Raw genomic sequence first — 21,742 nt, 5'->3', positions numbered from 1 at the left:
TTTTATTCTTACGGCATTCCGTAACACTATCAGGAAATGTTTTAAATGTACATTTAATGAAATTGAGCACAATTATTCAGCACGTCTTAAAATTCAGAGCTATAACTTCATAAAGTTGCCTTTAAACATTGTCACGCAATATTACATTTTCTAGTTCATTTAATTTCATTTAATTTCATTTAATTTTATTTGAGTTTTATTAATAAAGCATTATGGTCAAAAGACAAAATTGCGCATCAGTATAAGCATTTTAATGCTCTACGTGCTATCCATGCGCTTCAATGGAAAAATTTCAAGTTTTGAAATATTTTCTCAAAATATCAAGAGCTATCTTACGAACTACTGAACCAATACTAGGCTTGTTTGTACTCATTTTAATGCATTTTTCATGCTGATTCCAATTATGGTCATGAAAATTTACATTTTTGAAATTTTTGAATTTTTAAAAAAAAATTGAAACTTGTCGTCTGCAGTCGACACCCGCGTGAAGAGAGTTAAAGTGTGTAAATAGGTCGATAGCCTCTTCTTCAATATTTCCTCATAAAAATGAAATTTTAATATCAAAAGAAGGTTTATAATCATCATAATGTTCTCAGTATCCCAGTAAACTTTACAACCTAAGATTCTTTTAGAAGGTGTGAACAAAAAAGTGGTAAAATGTGGAATAAGTGGTTCCTCAATATTTCTTGTATGACCTCATGAATTTGGTGATTTTCAGTGCTCCACAACTATCAAAAATACAAATTTTAAGACATGGTGTTTAAAAAACGTTTCCACGACCAAGCTACAGAATGCTGAAAAAAATTGCAGTTCTCGTCACCAATACCACTAGACTTGGTAGTTTTACATAAGCTTTACTTTTGTGATTTTGGTACCTATTTTACCTTTGTTTGACAAATACATTTCAACTTTTCAACTAGGCAATCTAAATTGTACTCACCAATTTACATCCCAAGGTATGATATTATATCCATCATATGCCATTTGAAATTGTATCCAATAAAAGACAAACAAGACAAAATGTCAAAATTGATGCCTCATTATGATATCACATGTTGCTTAAAATGGATGCCTATATTTGACCTCATCCGGTAACCTATAACCGGACCTAATGATAACATAATAGCCCGTAGAGGTCTCTATCCCCAAAACACATAATAAAAACTACAGAGTATTAAATTTGCAAATCCATTGTGGAAGATATTATTTGGGCGTACATGACTAAGCACAGATTGTAAAGCTGGTATAACAAAAGATATTTTTTCTATTCAAGTATTTATCTTTTGTTATAAGTTACACACCATTCTGAGCTACTATAATTCTTTAGTAACCGTAAACCAAAATGATAGGGCAAAAAGGATGTTTAAAAGCACTTAGGTAGATACATTTTATAATATGAGTCCATGAGATGATGAACATATTTGCTAGAAAGGGAAATTCACAAGCACATCTTGAAACTCATAGTTATAAACTTTGCAAGCTTACATTTTAATATTCTTTTTCCATAACAGTAATAAAAATGAACATTGATTATCCTTAAATATTGCCACGCTATATGATTCATTTCTAGTTCATTTCCTTTCATTTCATTTCATTTCATTTCATTTCATTTCATTTAAGTTTTATTATTAATAAAGTTTCATGGCCGAATTGCGCATTATTTTACAAAGTAAAACACAATAAAAGAGATTAAATCGACAGCCTCAACCCTCACCCCCATTAAAGCTTGAAATCATTTTGTTCTTATTTAGCACGTGTGGTATCTTTTGTTAAAATACAAATAGCCATTTTGTTTGAGGCAAGCGATAGCTCTCACTTACGACAGTTCGCATCTACTCGATTTTTAAGCAGCGATTTATCAAATTTCAGCAGTTTTCAATATCCGATGCATTATAATATTATTGCCATTTATCCCCGAGAATGAAATAAAGGGTATCAGCAGTACACGGATAGGGCACTTAGCGCAAATGACCATACGGGTTTGCTCCACCGGAAAGACCTCTTAATTTTACCAAAACAGAGCGCTGTAAGACCTATGATTTTGATGATTTAAACTCTGAAAGACCCACATATTGCTAATTTATCCCTTGATTTTGATATTCCACAGCTCTGAAAGAACTCCTTTTAACAAAACGTCTTCGGCTCCTAAAAATCCACCATTTTATTTTTTACACATGGATCATACCCACCAAAATCGCTGCCGTGGAAAATTAACTGACAATTGCATTAATGATGTGCATACCTGCTATAGTGGAGTTTTATGGCATATGGGCGAAACCAACGAACATATCCTTTCTTATCTTTTCAGACAAATGAAGTATTAAAGGATACACATTTTGAAACCATCTGAAAGTTCTCATGTTATACCAACACATTCTTAGAAATCTAGCTTAGTACGGTTCGGGGAAAGCAAATGCTGCAAAAAGGTAAGTAACAACCGCAATCAACTTTCGAATTTTATTTTCACTTGTTTTTATCTAGCAAAATTATGTTACGCAATGTTTCAAGCAACATTTTTCCATGTCGCGCAATAATTATTCGAACCACTCCGATAGTGAATTATAGGGGCATTCTTTTGTTGTTGTTGTTGTTGTTATTGTTTGTTTGTTTGTTTGTTTTTGTTTGTTTGCTTTTTTTCACGGCCTTGGTGTGATTTTTGGCAGAGAATATTTTGAGAACTCACCACCAGTGTACACATAGTTGTTATACAGCCGGAAGTGTCATATTTTGGAAGAAGAAGCTGAATATTTTTAAACCTCAAATATTTTATCCTTTATATTATTTAACATACTTTTACATCATGTTTTTGTAAAAACCTATTTTGTTAGTGATTGGAAAAATAAAACTAATTTGACTGTTTGTAGTTGTCATATTTATATGACTAAAATGGATTTAAATTCATAAACAATACCCGACTACTTTCACTTCAAATTATTATCTTTCTTCCACCAGATCGTTTAAGGGGAAGGGGAAAGGAAAACACTCAAAAGTGTGAAATGAGGTGATTTTTGTCATTTTAGTTTTTTCTAAATTAAATAAAAATTCCTTTAAAAAAGGAATGTGGCGCCCAATGTGAACTTGGACGTGATATGGTGAAATCCATAGTGTGTAGATTTGGTATTATAATGATTTTTCTAGGGAAGAGTAGAAGATGATCCAAATATAAACTTAGTCCACCTCAAATGACCTGCAACAATTTGTGATTGACATTACTTAATTCACCTCGGATGACTTTGATCTGACATTCAACATTTTCGCGCTTACACCAATCATATCCATAACAATTTAACTCTTACAACTTCCTGTCAACTCTCTAATTTAAAACTCTAAATTTCTGTCTGTTTGCCTTTTCTGTCTTGTACCATTTAGTACACTACAGTTTGTTACAATTATTAAGATAAGCAAACATTGCTGGGTAGATAACAGGATTTAGTTATTTACTTAATCCAATGAATAACCGCTATATAGATTCTATGGTAATTAGCAAACAAAAGCCATCAGTTTAAGAGGCCTCGTTAATTGATCTTATCACTATGGACCACAAGAGTCTCATCCCAATGGCATAGTCCAATAACCTCAATTACATAATCATAGTGCAAAATTTGATCTCAAGTTGCAGATTATGAGTTTGTATACCCATATTTTCAAAGGATGAATGTACAAATGTATTAGGGTTTAAGAACTGTTCCCATGATAGATGAGCATGTTGTGGATCCTAGTGTATGGTCAAATGTCACCGTCTATCGGGTTCTAAGGCACACGGTAAATTGGTTGAACGCATACAAAGGTCAGGATTTATTTGGTGTTTTTATAAATCCTAATTTTGTATTTTAAACAAAGAATATACGCTCACCATTTTATCCCGTGCATATCAGAAAACAACAATAAAATAAAATCCAAGCAAATTGTGGTTTTATTTCTGAGCTGGGCATAATTTTAGCAAAACAATTGCAATTGGCTTTAAGTTGCGGGTAACCAAAGCGAAGAAAGTCGCGCGAATTGAATTGTGTCCTATACTAATACACGTAATGTATTTCTTATGTATTGTATTGTTTTCAAGGGGCGATATTTAAGGAATATTGGGATAAAAATTCATTTCTGAGTAGTTTAATATGTTTATTGCATATGGTCATTTTCACAGTAAAGGGTGTAACTTTTGATTTTCAGGGTCAAAATTTCAAACCACTTAAATATGTTTCAGTTTACTGAAATCATGCATAGAAGCAACTTAAATTCCAGTAAAATAATGTTTCAAGGCTTAAACCTTTTGATTTATAATAAAAATTTTGACATTTTAGAAAAAATGTATTTTACGTAAGCTCAGAAAATTCTGAAATGGAAGCTGGAATACATGTGAAATTAAATTCTAAAGTAAGTCCACGGATGTAAGTTAAATTTTATACCATCTTTTGCTATGTTTGTAATTGCAGTTTTGAAAATCTTTAACATCAAGTGTCATTTACAATGGAAATTTCCCAACCTTAAACATAGTCCATGTTAACAATGGTTAAACATTGTAGGCCTAGAAGTAGTTTTTTTTTTGAAAAGAACACTGTTGGGATCATCTAAGCTGTTATTTTCTTGTGTGTATTGAATCAATAATTCTATGCGGCAGATATTGTAGATTTATCACGCTCTAATTTTTTCACCCATTTGTTAAGGGGGTACTACACCCCTGTCCAATTTTGTGCCTATTTTTGCATTTTTCTCACAAATCATAGCGCATTGGTGACAAGTAAGATATGTATAATATAGGGGCAAGGACTACAACTACTGCACTGGAAATTTTATTTCAACACAGACAACAGTTGTGGAGTTACAGTCAAAATGAGGAAAACCAGTATTTGTTCAATAAATCAATAACTACTTGCCTTGAGTTGCTGAATTTTCAGTGCAGTAGTTGTAGTCCTTGCCCCTATAATACATATCTTACTTGTTACCAATGCGCTATAATTTTTGAGAAAAATGCAAAAATAGGCACAAAATTGGCCAGGGGTGTAGTACCCCCTTAAGTATGGTGTTAACTTGCATGTGAAGCCTCCGAAACAGGCTTTCTTTGGTATCAGTATGTTTTTCAAACATTAACCATAGTACCAACACTTGTTTAAATTTATGACATTCTGCAAATATCAAGTAATAATTACAATGCAGATATCAATGTGAAACACACCAATTTAGATGTCAAAGATGATAATTAATCTTAATGTTGTTTCGGGGACTTCATTTGTTTCGGAGGCTTCAAGTGTTAACGGAAAGTTTATATTGGGTCCCATTTTCAAACGGTGATGTTTATCTCCACTGTTTAAAAAAAAGTGACTTGAGGATCTAATTTCCTACATTTTGATAAATAGATTGGATGAGCTCTTTTATTTATATTTGCACAAGCTAGCTGAATAGTTTGTTTCGGAGACTTGCTCTATGATGTAGTCAAGATTTTATAAAAAAATTAAAAGCTTGCAAATCGGCCAATTTTTGTTACCCATTTCAAGTTTTTCGAGTCAACTGTTTTGAATCAAGAAGAAATAAAGAAATAACAAAGAATATGAACCAAAGCTATACCCACAAAGTTGGTTAACAATTGTTAACGGAAAATTTGAAAAGTATTATAAGGAACACTTGAGGTTTTGACTTTTAAAACCTACATTTTGGTCAACAAATGTGCTTGGATAGGTAGTTTTCCACAAATTTTCCACATTCGCCTTGCTATGACATTGGATTGCTTTATCTGTTGATCTAGTGACGAAAAGTGTTTTTAGGGGGAAGTGTTAGCTTTCGTTTGATATATAAATAAAAATTCCCTTTAAAAGGGAAGGCCAGCCTCAATGCAGAAGAGGTCTTGTAAATAGTTTGGGTCACCGTGAAAGGCATTTTTAGGATCACGCTTACATCCATGTTACATGACAGTTCACCAAACCATCAATGGTGAGAACATGCACACTGAAACAGCAAAAAGCATTAACTCCTATAACTCCGTGAAGTGAGTGCGCATGCGCGAAAGTGTGTAGTTACATCCCCACATCGCTGCTATAAACTGGGCTGAATTTCCACCTTTCACCCAATAAAACTCTCTTAAATATCATACCGAGTGTTTGTATTAATATCATACGACTTTTGGTTGAATTTTGGAGGCTTGCCCCTGCGGATTGGTGAGTGTCATCACTTTGCAGTTTTCTTCACCTCTTGTTGATATTCTCCATCTTGTCAACATGGCGGCCATCATGGAGTAGAATTCCTGCGGGGCGTCGTCGAGTGTGAGTAAATTGCCGGGTTTGTGACAGGTGACCAATTTTGTCCAGTGTTATAAACTCCCTCTACTAGAATGGAAGTGTACATTCTGCTTCTATTAACTGTGATGGGGATGACTGTTAATTTATATGCTGTTAGTGTTACACCATGCAAAGAAGTTATGGATCCTGAGTCGATTGACTTTATTATGAGTAATAACACCGATCCCGAGCATGATGATAATAAATGCCTTCGTGTTTTGATCTTTGGCACGTCAGCTGGGGTTCGTTGATTCACTGTACCACCGACAAGGGCTTTACTTACAAATATTTTCCTGCCATCCCGTTGCTCCTTAGAAACCGAACTGGTATCAAAGAACATTCTGGAAGTAAGCTTAAACTGTGTTTAATCTACATCTGTATGCTTGTTGTTATGCAATCAGGGGACACGGAGCTCAACCCAGGCCCCTCGCCCACTGATAGTTTACAAGATTCTGCTGACAGTCCAATGTTTCCTTGTGCTATTTGCCACCACCCATGTACATGGGAAGACCGTGCGGTACAATGCGACGAGTGTGATGAATGGTACCACGCCAAATGCATGAACATGAACACGCTTGTATACGAGGCACTTGGTAACAGTAAAGTTTCATGGATATGTTGCAGCTGCCATATGCCCAACTTTTCTAGCACATTTAGTACATGGGAAGACCGTGCGGTACAATGCGACGAGTGTGATGAATGGTACCACGCCAAATGCATGAACATGAACACGCTTGTATACGAGGCACTTGGTAACAGTAAAGTTTCATGGATATGTTGCAGCTGCCATATGCCCAACTTTTCTAGCACATTTAGTACTCCGGACCTAATTAATTTATCCAATAGTTTTAGTAGCCTGACTGACGATGCTGACATGCCATCTCCATTAGCATCTTCATCACCCTACCACCCACGTACACGCCAACCCATTGGTTCGACAAGCTCGACTACAAGTAGTAGTGAGAAAAGGGAACCTATGCCTATAAGCAGAAGAAACCTACCAATAGAAATCATCTTAAAGTAGTTGTTATCAACTTCCAAGGTATACGTAGCAAGAAAGATGATTTACACGCATTCTTAGACATTCATCAACCTGACATTATTATTGGGACAGAGACTCACATTAATGAGACTATCCTTGACAGTGAAATCTTCCCACCACACTACAACCTTATGCGCAAAGATAGAAATACCTCCGGCGGTGGAGTAGTGATCGCTCTCAAAGGAGATTTGGTAGCTTCCCATAGACCAGATCTTGATACGAACTCTGAGATACTGTGGGCCCAACTTGAGGTAGTTGGCTCCAAACCATTGCTCATAGGTGTCTTTTACAGACCACAAGTCACCGAATTGCCTGAACTTGACTATCTCATGCAACTGCGGCAATCTCTTGATAAAATTGACCATACTAAGAGACAGCAGATATGGCTCACAGGCGATTTCAATCTGTCCGGCATCCATTGGCCGACCCAATCTGCTATCCCCGGAGGTTACAAACCTGGACTATCAAGGGAGTTGACTGGTATGGTTGATGATCTAGGATTGGAACAAATGGTTGATGCACCAACAAGGAAAGGAAACATATTAGATCTATTCTTTACAACTCATCCATCTCTGGTTGAAAAGTCCATAGTTTTACCAGGAATGTCAGATCATGATGGTATACCAAGTATTGTTTTGACCACCAAGCCACGCAAGATCAAACAACAGCCAAGAAAGATTTACCTGTATAGGAAAACAAACACCAGTAGCATGAAAGAAGATCTTACCATGCTCAGCAACAGGGTTGTTGACCAATGCCAGGATGCAAATTGTTCAACAGAAAGCCTGTGGAATGAACTTAAAACTGGTATAACAAACTCTATGGAAAAACATGTTCCTACCAAGATGATATCCAATCGCAATTCTTCACCATGGATGACCCAGGAGATTAAGCGTGCCCATAAGAGAAAGCAAAGAGCATACAACCGCTTTAGAAAGACCAGAGACCCTGTCGATGAAGAGAACTTCAAGAAACTTCGCCAGGACATAAACAAAATGACAAGGAAAACCAGGAGGCGTTATGTGAGACGTACTTGTGAAGCGTCATCAAAAAAAGATTTTTTAGGCTTCATTAAAAGTTTGAAGCAGGAATCCTTTGGCATTTGTACTTTGAAAGACAAAGGGGAACTGATCTCTGATAACATTCAGAAGGCAGAAGTTTTGAACGACCAGTTCCAAAAGGTCTTCACTCAAGAGGATAACAGCAGCATGCCCAGAATTGATGGAGACCCATTTCCACCCATGCCTGAGATCACAATTTTCACAGCAGGAGTGGCAAAATTATTGAGTGAACTAAAACCTAAAAAAGCCTCTGGCCCTGACAATCTCCCAGCCAGGGTACTCAAGGAGTATGCACATGAGATCGCCCCAGCATTAACTGGTATCTTCCAAAGATCGCTTGATTCTGGTGTGCTTCCAGTAGACTGGCTCCGAGCCAACATAAGACATGTCTTAAAAAAGGGTGATAAAACCAAGGCTGCTAACTACCGCCCAGTTTCGCTAACGTCCATATGTTGCAAAACATTCGAGCACATCCTCCACGCCAACATGATGGATCACCTGGATCAACACCACATCCTCTGTGAAGAGCAACATGGTTTTCGTAGGAAGCACAGTTGTGAATCCCAGCTCATCCAAACAATCCACGACCTGTCGGAGGCCTTGGACAACAAACAAGAGACAGATGTCATCATCATGGACTTCTCCAAGGCCTTCGACAAAGTTGCGCACAATAGACTTTTGCAAAAAATGCATCATTATGGCATACGTGGGAATGTTCATAGGTGGATTTCATCATTCCTCACCCAGCGTAAGCAACGTGTTTTAGTTGGTGGTGATAGCTCACAATGGGTTGATGTAGTTTCAGGCGTACCGCAGGGGACAGTCTTGGGCCCCCTGCTATTCCTACTCTTTATCAATGATTTGCCAAAAAACATCAAATCGTCTGTTCGCCTTTTCGCAGATGACTGCGTTTTGTATAATTCCATCAAAGGACCTTCAGATGCTGATCAACTTCAGCAGGACTTAGACAAGCTCGGCCAGTGGGAGTCGGCATGGCAGATGGAATTTAATTCTGCAAAATGTTTTGTAATGAAAGTGACACATGCTAAGATTATACTGCCTTACACATACCACCTTGGTGATTCCATCCTTCAAGAAACCAACAGTCACACTTACTTGGGTGTTGAGATCAAAAATGATCTCAAGTGGAACCTCCATGTAAACAAGTCAAATCTGCAGCCAGCAGAAGTCTAGGCTTCTTGAGAAGAAACATTTCATCATGCTCGCGAAGAACAAAAGCCAATGCCTTCAACTCACTCGTCAGACCCCACCTAGAATACAGCTCTACCGTGTGGGATCCGTACACCCAGGAACAAATTTCTCAACTTGACAAAATACAACGCAGGGGAGCCAGATTCGTCTTCAACGACTACTCATACACAAGCAGCCCATCAGACATGATATCCAAGCTGAACTGGGAGCCGCTGGCAATGAGAAGAAAAGAAAGAAGACTGCTGGTATTACATCAAGCATTGCATGGTCACCTGTCCATCCCGGTAAACAAAATCCTGCGCTCGACGACACGTCCGTCCCGCTACACCAATGAGTTCACATTCCACAGAATACAAGCTAGAAAAGATTGCTTCAAGTACTCTTTCTTCCCGCGGACAGTGGTGGACTGGAACAGTCTTCCATATAACATAATCTCAACAGACAAGAAAGCAACCTTCAAAGCCAAACTTCACAAGCACCTAAGAGAGTAATAAATAGCATTGCGCACTCACAACCCTGTCCGGCTTACTTCTACCATTGCCAAGCAACCAAGGAGTGTTGGACAGTACCATATCAGATTCAGATCCTGTCAACTCTTTTAATTCATTACTCCAAATTTTTCTGTATTTCTGTCTTTACTGCTTTTTACCCATGCTTATTAATATTATTAAAATCAAGAAATACACTGCAGTTGTTAGTTAATTCGCTATGTAAACTCAACTTACATGCACATTTTATTTTAAAATGATTTTATATTATTTTATGAATCAAATAAAAAAGATAGAAAGTGGCCTCACTTTAGTTATGTGTCATTTACAGTATTTATAATTTATAAAGTAAGACAATAATTTATTTATTTTCTATAAGTGCATGTCAAAATATGGGATATATTGTTCAATATTATAGCTAGCCCCTAAAAACTTTATTTTCCATCGGATTTTTCCCGTTGAAAAGACAAAACTGATGTTAAAGATAGCAATAATATCATCAATAACATTTTGAATCAATTTTATCCATAAAACGATACAGAATTACTTTGACTTCAATGTGGTCCATATAATGAAGATTTTGATTCTACAACATTATTAGATCTGTTATCAACATATCAATTATGCACTCACAGGCAATCAAACATCATGCTATGCTCAGTAGTCCACTGATATGACCTTGTTCCATCATTCCCTGCTAATTACTAATTGTTGACCATGTCATTTTTTTTGATATGCTGATTGCTGAACAAGTTTATGTTTATATGTGTAGGCCTAACCTAAACTTTTTAAGTCATAATTAATTCAAACATAACTTTGGCAATACTCAATCGTTTTCGTTCGTTGAAACGGCAAAACATACTTTCTTTTCCTTGCAAATCGAATTAGCAGATATCAAAAACATTTCCACCACAAGAAGTAAAAAAAATAATTCATACCAATAGAAGAAGGCTATAATCTTTAGTGTACACAAATCCCATCTCAGAATTAGATACCAGCCCTATGGGCTGGCGAAAAATTCTGATGAAGGGAACACTTGAGGTTTCGACAAAAATCAATAAAAGAGACCCATGTTTCAGCTACAAGCTCCACAGCTCCTACATTGCTATGCACTCAATCGTGTAGTGTAATCAAAGACTGTGCGGAGACAATTAATTGCTTGCTTGAGAGCTCTTGGACGAAAATGTGTGCTCAGGTGTATCGAGGTGGAAACTGTGCGCATGATGGTTTATAAGAGAATCGTTTTTGTATAGAAACCTTTTCATATGAACACCGAAGCCGAGGCCGTATCATGTTACCGCCCGTGAATCTTTGAGTGAGTACAGGGCCAGTACAGTACTCGTATTCAATCCCTGTGTAAAAAATGAAGTCACTTCGCCGGCAGTTTGAGTGACAGTTGCTATGCCGGTTGCTATGCCGGTTGCTATGTATTTGAGTGCGCAGCCTAAAACTTATTGTGAACGGCTATGATGCGAGTTACTGCTTTATTGGTCAAAAGGACTTAGCCTGTATTTGATTGACAGTTGCTAGGGCATTTGAGTGCGCAAATTAGTTTTAGTTCCAGACCGGCAAGTACAGGTACGATTGTAACGCAATTTGAACGTATGTTTATTTGTTTTAAAAAAGAAATACCCTTTCATCAAAGTTTATGTTAGTAGAGAGATCATTAGGTCCATATTTTACTTGTTTTATTGAATTTCGAGCCAATTTTATGTATGAAATATGCACATTTAGACCGCTACGGTACAAACGACAGTCCGTCTTGATCAAGTCTAACATCGTCAGGCTAAAATCTCCTCAATCTTGAACGACTGTCGAGGAAGTCTATTTCGAGCTATTTTTCCAAGATGGCGCACATCGACTGCCAAATATTCGAATCCTTTCCTGCAAAAATACAGCTTATTTAGCCAATCTCATCATGGGGTCATCGCAGAGAATATTTTCCTAGCATATTGATCTAACTCGTAACTCCTCAGCTATTTGGGAACGACCAATTGTTCGTCGTTTTCGCCATTTAATTTTTTTGAAACGATGACGTAAATATGCATCACCTCTTCCACAGGTGATACGCTCCTACACAGCGCATGCCATCACATGCACGATCGTGCATTGGGTGAGTGACTGACTTCATTTGCGCAAACGTGTGGCTTATCCTATAGTATATTATTACTCGAGAATCCTTGGTGAGTATTATGATAATTGGCCCTTTCTCTGATAAAGTGTTCAAGTTTGGTCTCAGGACATGTATGTACGTGATCCACCAGTGGAGCTCCTGCGCCCCTTCGCAGCACTTCCGGTAGTGGATGTTCTGCGCTCGGGGGCGCAGTACATCCACTGGCGGAGTAACTGCGCTCGGAAGCAAAATTTGATAGTAGATTTTCTTATTATAATAACGGTGGATCATTGCTGCGCTCGGGCGTAGTGAATCCACGGTCGGAGTTGCTGCGCCCGGGCGCAGTTCCTTATGTAGCGGTGGATCATTGCTGCGCTCGGGCGCAGAAAATCCACTGTCGGAGTAACTGCGCTCGGAAGCAAAATAATATATTTTCTTATTATAATAACGGTGGATCATTGCTACGCTCGGGCGCAGAAAATCCACGGTCGGAGTTACTGCGCTCGGAAGCAAAATATTAGATTTTCTTACTATAATATCGGTGGATCATTTCTGCGCTCGAGCGCAGAGAATCCACTATCGGAGTTGCTGCGCCCGGGCGCAGTTCCTTATATGTAGCGGTGGATCATTGCTGCGCTCGGGCGCGGAGAATCCACTGTTGGAGCTTATTTTCTTATTATAATAAATTCCGAATATATAATTGGAACAAGAAAACCAATAAATATTGTAATAATAATGTCAATACATTTACATTCGGAGTTATAGTTATTATACGCATGCCTATATATTGGACTAATAGTAATAAACTTCTCCGTAGCGCTATTATAGTAAGACAATAATATATTTTGCTTCCGAGCGCAGAAACTCCAACACTGGATTCTCTGCGCTCGAGCGCAGAAATGATCCAACGATATTGTAGTAAGAAAATCTATTATTTTGCTTCCGAGCGCAGTAACTCCAACCGTGGATTTTCTGCGCCCGAACGTAGCAATGATCCACCGTTATTATAATAAGAAAATATATTATTTTGCTTCCGAGGCAGTTACTCCGACAGTGGATTTCTGCGCCCGAGCGCAGTGAATGATCCACCGCTAGATATAAGGAACTGCGCCCGGGCGCAGCAACTCCGACCATGGATTCTCAGCAATGATCCACCGTTATTATAATAAGAAAATCTACTATCAATATGATCCACCGTTATTATAATAAGAAAATCTATTCAATATGATCCACCGGTGATATTATTTTGCTTCCGAGCGCAGTAACTCCGACCGTGGATTATCTGCGCCCGAGCGCATCAATGATCTACCATTATTATAATAAGAAAATCTATTATTTTGCTTCCGGGAGCAGTTACTCCGACCATGGATTCTCTGCGCCCCCCAAGCGCAGAACATCCACTACCGTAAGTTCTGCGGAGGGGCGCAGGAGCTCCACAGGTAGATCACGTACAAAACTCCTCAGGAATGACAAAATGCAAACCACGAAGAATTCATGAAAATCATTCAGAATCATAACCTTTAATAGTTTCAGAACACAAAACAATGCATGGGTGATTTTTCAACAATACTTCATATTTGAGCAATATTACTTGTACGTATGGGGGGTAACGTATCTGTGAAGCCCTTTCCCACCTTTGTCTTAATCGTGCAAGAGTAAAAACTTTCCGACTTATAAATACCCATACTTGATCAGTCATCACCCAATGTACTAAAGTCTGGTATGGTATTTGGCTTCATTTATCACAGCGTTTTTTCCGAGGGGAGTAGAATTTAGGTAAAGTATCTGTGACGCCATGAACGTAACATCAGGACTTTTTGCATTAATAGACCTGATTTTTTTTACTTTGAAACCATTGTATATACTTTGAAACCATCACATATATAATATAACTATGGAGCCTGCTTGAGCCATCACATATGAGAACATTCATCTGGGCAATTATTTTCACATATTGTTAGCCATTACAAATATGGTAACGTATCTGTGAACAATATTGGCAACATAGTCTCAAAGACCTGTTGGAAAAGTTTAATAACCTGTGTTGTGATGATTTATACTTTATAATTAGGGCATGATACCAGCTAATGAAAAGTACCTATAATCCATTATAATCCGCGCATGTTTAGCGAGCAGGGACACATTATACGTAACGCACCTTGGCTGGCGACATGGAGAAAAACAATGGATATGCATAATCAGCTTGATTGTTTTATACTTTCTAGGCATGTTACAACCTCTAGCCCCACACATTTTAGAAAGCAACTCCTAAGTATAAGTTATATTAATAAAATTTCTTTCTTTCTGACGAAACAAGTCTGAATTCGACTTGAAACTATGGGCGACACAGATTTGGCATTTTGAACACTTTATCGGAGAATATGCCAATAAACATGATTAATTTCAGGCATATTTTCATCTTTTTTGGTCGAACGTTCGAATGATTTTAATTCATGATGTAAAACAGTCCCGTATAGCGAAGGATTTTTGCGGGGGGGGGGTGTTGGATGCGGATGCAGATCTTTTCAAGATGAATCTTTATTCTGTCCAAAAGCAGACCTTTATCCCATTACAGTTGATTTGTGGAGCCTATTGAGACTCATTTCACAAAAGGTTCATGATTTTAGGTAAAGGCCTATTTATCTGAAATGTAACTATAATTGACATCGAGAACATTACAGTAAAGGGCTCGAATAGCGACTTTAACACAGTATTTTTGTGGGACATGAACATACTGAGAGCACATCAGACACACCAACCTGCATTCTGAATACGAGGAATATCCTTCTGATATCAAATAATTTAGATTTTTTTAAAATTCTCGATGTAATAAAAAATTGTATAACAAATTAAAAATTATATTTTTGACATTTAACATTAACAGTCCTCGACGTAAACTTTATATATAAGCTTATATACATGTTATGGATCTAATGATATGTACTTAAAGTGTATGTAGATTGCATGACAAAGATTACATCATAATGAAAAGTTGAACCTTTCGTATTGAAGTTACACACTGTTCCCTCAAAAGACTTAAATAAATTAAGGTGTTTTGGGGATAAAATGAATATATGGCACTCGAGATTCTAATAATATTCTGATGAGTAAAAATATTCAACCAGCGGCGTAACTGGGATTTTTTCCAAGGGGGGCGGGGGGGCAAGCCTGTATGGGGCGGGGCCCAAATAGACAATTTTGCCGGGCTTATTGATAATAATCGTATGGTATTGCATATCGTATGGATTCCAATATCTCTCTTTCCTCCTCTCCTCTCTCTTTTCTCTTTTCCTCTCTCACCCTCCTTTTCCTCTTTTTTCCTTGCACTAGGGGGGGCGGGGTCCCAAATAGGCAATTTTTGCCAGGGGGAGATCGTCCCCCCTGTCCCCCCCGGCAGCTACGCCACTGTATTCAACAACCAGATCCTACAATGCGAGGTTTTCTGAAATTGATTTATGTCGGCCTACGCAATTTGCGAAACCATTACTCGTCGAGTGATCGATAGACGTCCCAATAAATCGGACTTAGTCACTGGTCAGTTCTACAGCATAGATATCCATGGCTAACGATGGTTAACTATGGAAACATGTTAAAGGACATCAAGAAAATTTTCTAAGTTATTTATTTTGAGCTCTTTCGAGTATCGACGAGTAATGGATATATTCTGTAGATTTAGGTTTTGTCTGTGACTGCTAATGTGAGGCCGTCGTAGGTCGTACGGGGCTCAAACTCGGTGGGTGGGTGTAGTTCTGTCCTGGCAAGAAGAAGTTTATGTTCGTTAAGTCATCCGACCCCAGGTCCCCCTCCAAGGGGTCATTTGAGGTCAAATAACTAAAAACTGTCATATGGGCATGAAACTAGGTCCTACAGGGGCGGGCTCAAACTCGGTGGGTGGGGGTAGTTCTGTCCTGGCAAGAAGATGTTCATGTTCGTTAAGTCATCCGACCCCGGGCCCCCCCCTCCCAGGGGTCATTTGAGGTCAAATGACTAAAAACTGTCATATGGGCATGAAACTAGGTCGTACGAGGCTCAAACTCGGTGGGTGGGTGCATGTAGTTCTGTCCTGGCAAGAAGAAGTTTATGTTCGTTAAGTCATCCGACCCCGGGGCCCCCTCCCAGGGGTCATTTGAGGTAAAATGACTAAAAACTGTCATATGGGCATAAAACTAGGTCGTACGGGGCTCAAACGCGGTGGGTGGGTGTAGTTCTGTCCTGGCAAGAAGATGTTTATGTTCGTTTTAAAGTCATTTGACACCGGGGTCCCCTCCCAGGGGTCATCTGAGGTCAAATTACTAAAAAGTGTCGTATGGGCATGAAACTTGGTAGGTACAGTCAACATTTAAAACAACATTTTTTGAAGGTCATTTGGGGTCATCCAAGGTCACCACGGGTCATCTGAGGTCAAATTAGTAAAAACTCATATATGGGCATGAAACTTGGTGGGTACAGTCAACATTAAGAGTTATAAGTTTAGGTCATTTTGGGGTCATCCAAGGTCACCCAGGGTCATCTGAGGTCAAATTACTAAAACTGTCGTATGGGCATGAAACTTGGTGGGTACAGTCAACATTTAGAGCCAAATTTTTGGAAGGTCATTTTGGGGTCGCCAGGGGTCATGTGAGGTCAAATTCGTAAAACTGTCGTATGGGCATGTCACCATCAGCCTGGTAATCGCGCCCAGCCGAGAACCGCCAAATATGGTAACCGCCTAGTCTATTTTAAAACTGATGCATCAATGACTATGTTCATCATGTCATTATTGTATCATTCTCACATACATTAGGAAATGGATTTGGAGAATAGAGGCCTTGCATGTGACATATCATCCCGTAAATATGGCGGACTACTCAAATGCATTCAACAAAAGCATGATTGCAATCAAATAGGTTGATGACAACATATGATTGAATGGACTGCCCTTCCGCCATAACTACGGTGAAGGACACCGGCTCAAATCCTTTGTTTGGAGCCAATCGATAATTTCATGCAGGGCCTCTATACTTTCTGTTAATAAAATACTATGCTGACCTCACACTCCAGTAATTTCAGATCATTGAGCTCAGTAATACATCAAAGAATGTCTTCCAATTCATGAAAACAAATAGATAATCTGAATATCGGATTAAAAGCTTGAGGCATTTCAATTGCAAGGCCCATTACTTATACACCAACAACAACATAGGCCTACAAGCAAAGAGCTTTTAAATAGAAATAGAGTCGCAATAGATTATATAATCTTTTGTTCGTTTGATGCCGATTAGAAGTTGCGACAGGCTATTCATAAAAGTGGTACCATTGTTTCGATCAAAGGGGTTCCACCATTAAATTGGTCACTGATCCGGCATCATATTAACGCTCTACACAACAGGCGAGTATCAATAAGTGACCACAATACAGTCATGTGTAAGGGCAGTCATGTGTAAAGTGGTACCATTGTCCTGACGTGTCCCAAATGTGTGCTTGTGTGGGTCTGAGGTCTATGGAGGAGGCTTTAGCTGTCGATTCAATCATCTTTACCACCCACCTGAATTTAGGCGCCTCATTTAAATAAATTGAATGCTCTTGATAATCGATTACACGTTAGAATGTATGAAGGCTGCCATGTCACATATCTATATTAGGCCTACGCTGGTAATCGCTATACTGGTAATCGCTATACGTATACATGTAAGTATAAGTATAGGCCTGTAAAGGTTGTTTTTAAGAAATTTCCATTTAATTTTATTTTAAGAAGGAGATTGGTATAGAAATAGTGGCGTACCCAAAGAGGGAGGGGTTGGAGAGGAGCAGATTCACCCCTGTGAGAAGTCTTAGGAGGAGGAGGGAGGAAGAGAGGAGGAGGGGATATGGAGAATGAGAGAGGGCTGGAGGAAGGAAAAATGAAAAGATATAATAAAGACAAGTAGATAAATAGAAATATAAGGAAAATGATGGGAATGAGAGAGGGAGGGTGAGAGGGGACAAGGAGACGAGGGAGTGATAAAGTGTAGGCCCAGGAAAGAATAAGTACAGAGAAAGGAAAAGAAAGGAATGATGAATAACTTTAATAATAATTATTAGGCCTATATAATAACTAAACACATAACAGCACTGGGCAGCCATTCGATGATGTCAATGCCTTTATTCGTTACGTAATTAAAACGCCCAGTCAGATGTATTTCACACCTGCCAAACACAAGTCTCCCAATTTCGAAAACTGGACGTTGAATGTACACTCTCATGAATATTGATTGGCAACATTTTCCAATATGTCAGCGCTCTAATCGGAAACAATAGAACAATAGACCCTGCAGAGCGTTGCCTACAAGTGTATATAATGTAGCATGTGCACACATTATAATGTTGTGGATGGTGAATCAAGCTGCAGTCCCTACACATTCCCAAATGAATGCAGTGACCACTCATTCATGATGGACGTACTGATCATTATGTATGATTTAAACTCATAGGTGTTGTGCGTTAAGTTTGGCAATTTGGGAGGGGTGGGTTCAAAATGACCCCATAGGATTATATGGGGTAAAAATTTCAAATTGCTCAAATACCCTTTCAAATATATTAAATTATTTAAATAAATAAATAAATAAATAAATGAAAAAAAAATTGAACAAATTGTAGCGTAGCATTAAAATCATAATAACCATTGCTGACGGGCGGATTCGAACCAACGATATTGACATTACCAGTCTGATGCTCTAACACTGAGCTATGCCATCATCTAGTAATGAAGGTCGAGTTTTTAGCGTATACAGTGTTTATCTGTGATAATGCCGCCTCGTGAAATAAATAAATATAAAATCTCAATTTTTAATTTAAATTTATTTGATAATTTTCTAACCTATATTTTCTTTAGAGCAGGGACAAATATTTCCCCTTTTATCCAATTTGGCCGCTAAATAAGAATCTACTTCTTTTATTACTGATTTAATTCCGCGATTTGTTCCATTAAGCAATATCAAAGATTAATGTCAAGCATCTCACAACAGATATTTAGTTGGCTTAGTGGTTTTGCACAGTGCTTTTTAACCGGGAGGTACCGAGATCGATTCCCACCTCTGCCTGCAATTTTTTTTCAAGACTGGGAAATAATAACCTGACATTCACCGCTGACATTCGTACTGCAGAAGCGGAGTTATAACTTGTTGAACTTTGCTCCTTACGTAAAAGGGTACATTATGTTGGCACTACATTATTTCTTTTTTTCCACATTGCTGGTATTAAATATCAAATGGTCATAATTGGCGGTCACTTCAAATCATCCCCAACTGAAAGACGTTTAGGAATGTCCTCTCATTGATAATTGTTGGTTAACCCACCACTTGAACAGGATTTAGCCAAACAAAGACTTAAGCTTTTTAATAATACTATACATAAGTATAAGCTTATTATCCTCTTCAACAATAGGATTAAAGATTGGTGCTTGACTGGAATTACGTGCTAATGTCATTGGTTATTGTTAAAAGGCAATAAGGTGTGTATTTCCTCTGAATAGGAAAGACTCTCTACATCGAACCATGGATGCTGGTGATTCGAATTAAGCCCGATCCTGACTCCACTTCGCAGCGGTATGCGATGCTGCGATGCTTTTCAAACATCTCAGCATCGCGCGATGAAATTAAAATGTACAGGTGGAGTCAGTATCGGGCTTTAGGAGAATGTATCTTCCAAACCCAATTCGAAATGATGCGCTTGAGAATTCAACAATATAAATAACGGTAGCTCTATTATAATACACATTAATGTTTTAAGCAGATAAAATTCCAAAATATAATACGTTTTCTGCCTTTGCTTGTCACGTGGTAGGCCTATGTTGAAGTTGCGATTATATTTTTAAATAAGTTTCAGATGAATAACAATAAGACAAGTGGCCGAGTGGTCTAAGGCGCTAGGCTCATAGAGTACTAAGCGCTGCGCCGTGAGTTCGAACCCCGCCTCTGCCAAACTTTAAAATAACTAAATTAAAATTTGACTTTTTTTAATTTCATATTTGGGAAATGTGACTGGGAGAATTTATGTATGGTGTGGAGTGGTGTGATAGGGCATGTACTTTAACTGGCCGGCGCGGTCCGGTGACTAAGTCTTTATTGGGCGTTTTATCGGCAGTCAACGAGTAATGCGAATTTATAAAGGGAAGAGAATTATATGACAAAATTGCTTGTCGGTGGCGGTAAACCATAGCATGTCGGTAGGCTCCTATCGCTTTCCGTACTAGTAAATATATTCAATGAACTGCCTCTTGGGAGAATGTTAAATAATATATCCTATACAACTTTAGCACTGCCTCGGTTCCCACTCCGTAAAAAATTATGATTTTTGCATAATAGGAGAGATGATAAATTCAAGATGATACAGTACAAGTTATGCTAATAAGAAAATTTAAATTTAAATGATCATGACTATTATAGTTATTTGAATTTTTGCGATCGTGATGGAGTAACAAAAGAACATACACCGAGGTGAGGAATTTGAAAGTGGAACGTATTTTATTTTATTAAATTACAATATTATTTAAAGTTTAATAACGATAATAAATTTTGATCGGTTGAGAATAATTTCACTCTGCACAATGTCGAAATAACTTGACTTGAAACTTAAAACAATACGTGAATTTAACGATTTTATTTTCGATTTAATCTTAGCAAGAGATTCAACCGCGGTTGAATTCGTTATAAGTTATGCCTAATGCAAGTGTTATTTGAAATAACGTTGTTTTACAGAAGACTTTGTGTTAACGATTTCAGAAATCTCATGTTTTTTGCAAATCTATATAGTCAGTTATACTTGCGTTATTAAAATCAACTCCGGAAAACCTTGAACATACATGATTGCTCAAATGCTCAAATGTTAAAAGTACATACTGGAATGAAGAAGAAGAAATTAATTGACTTTTTTTCGCTGGGGATCGAGCGAATTGAATTATTACTGTTTTATCAATATGGTAAAGTGCAACATAAAATCAGAATGAAAACGAACTCAGGTGTCATCCACATCGCAAGCAAGTTACTCGTGTTTTTTTAAATCTCCCAAGCAGCTTATAGCTGAGAGGGGGTGAAGATGTGAATCACGAAGTGTCCATTGAAGTATTTCATTTCATTATAGCGAATTACAAATTGACATTTGTAGACAGAAGGGATGCAGTTCCATGAGCAGAAACACCTCAAGCAGTCACATTTCTTTTCAAAATCACTACAGACAATAAAAATTATACAATTGCAACAATGGTATATGTAGTGAAATCAGTAACATCATGGATAACAGAAAAACGTCACTTGGTTTCTTTACTATTTCGGGCTCAAACGCTATGCTCAAACTCAATAGTCTAGAAAAAGAGTTGGCCCACGTTCGACATTTTCGCGCGTATCAAGTTTGTATCGTGTAGAATTACCTTTTGAAAATGCTGAAATTGTTAACCCTGTTGTATAAAATTTGACTCCTGTTGACCCCTATGGACACTTTTTGAATTTTTTACCATATCTTATCTACGTCCTACCTTCATCTAAGTTATTAAGCGATATAAACGATATGATCAACTAAGGCAGCGAAATACACTTGGACCACTTTTT

This window comes from Amphiura filiformis, unplaced genomic scaffold (genome assembly GCF_039555335.1).
Source record: "Amphiura filiformis unplaced genomic scaffold, Afil_fr2py scaffold_33, whole genome shotgun sequence".
NCBI classification, from domain to species: Eukaryota; Metazoa; Echinodermata; class Ophiuroidea; order Amphilepidida; family Amphiuridae; genus Amphiura; species Amphiura filiformis.
Note: the sequence above shows the minus strand (reverse complement) of the source record.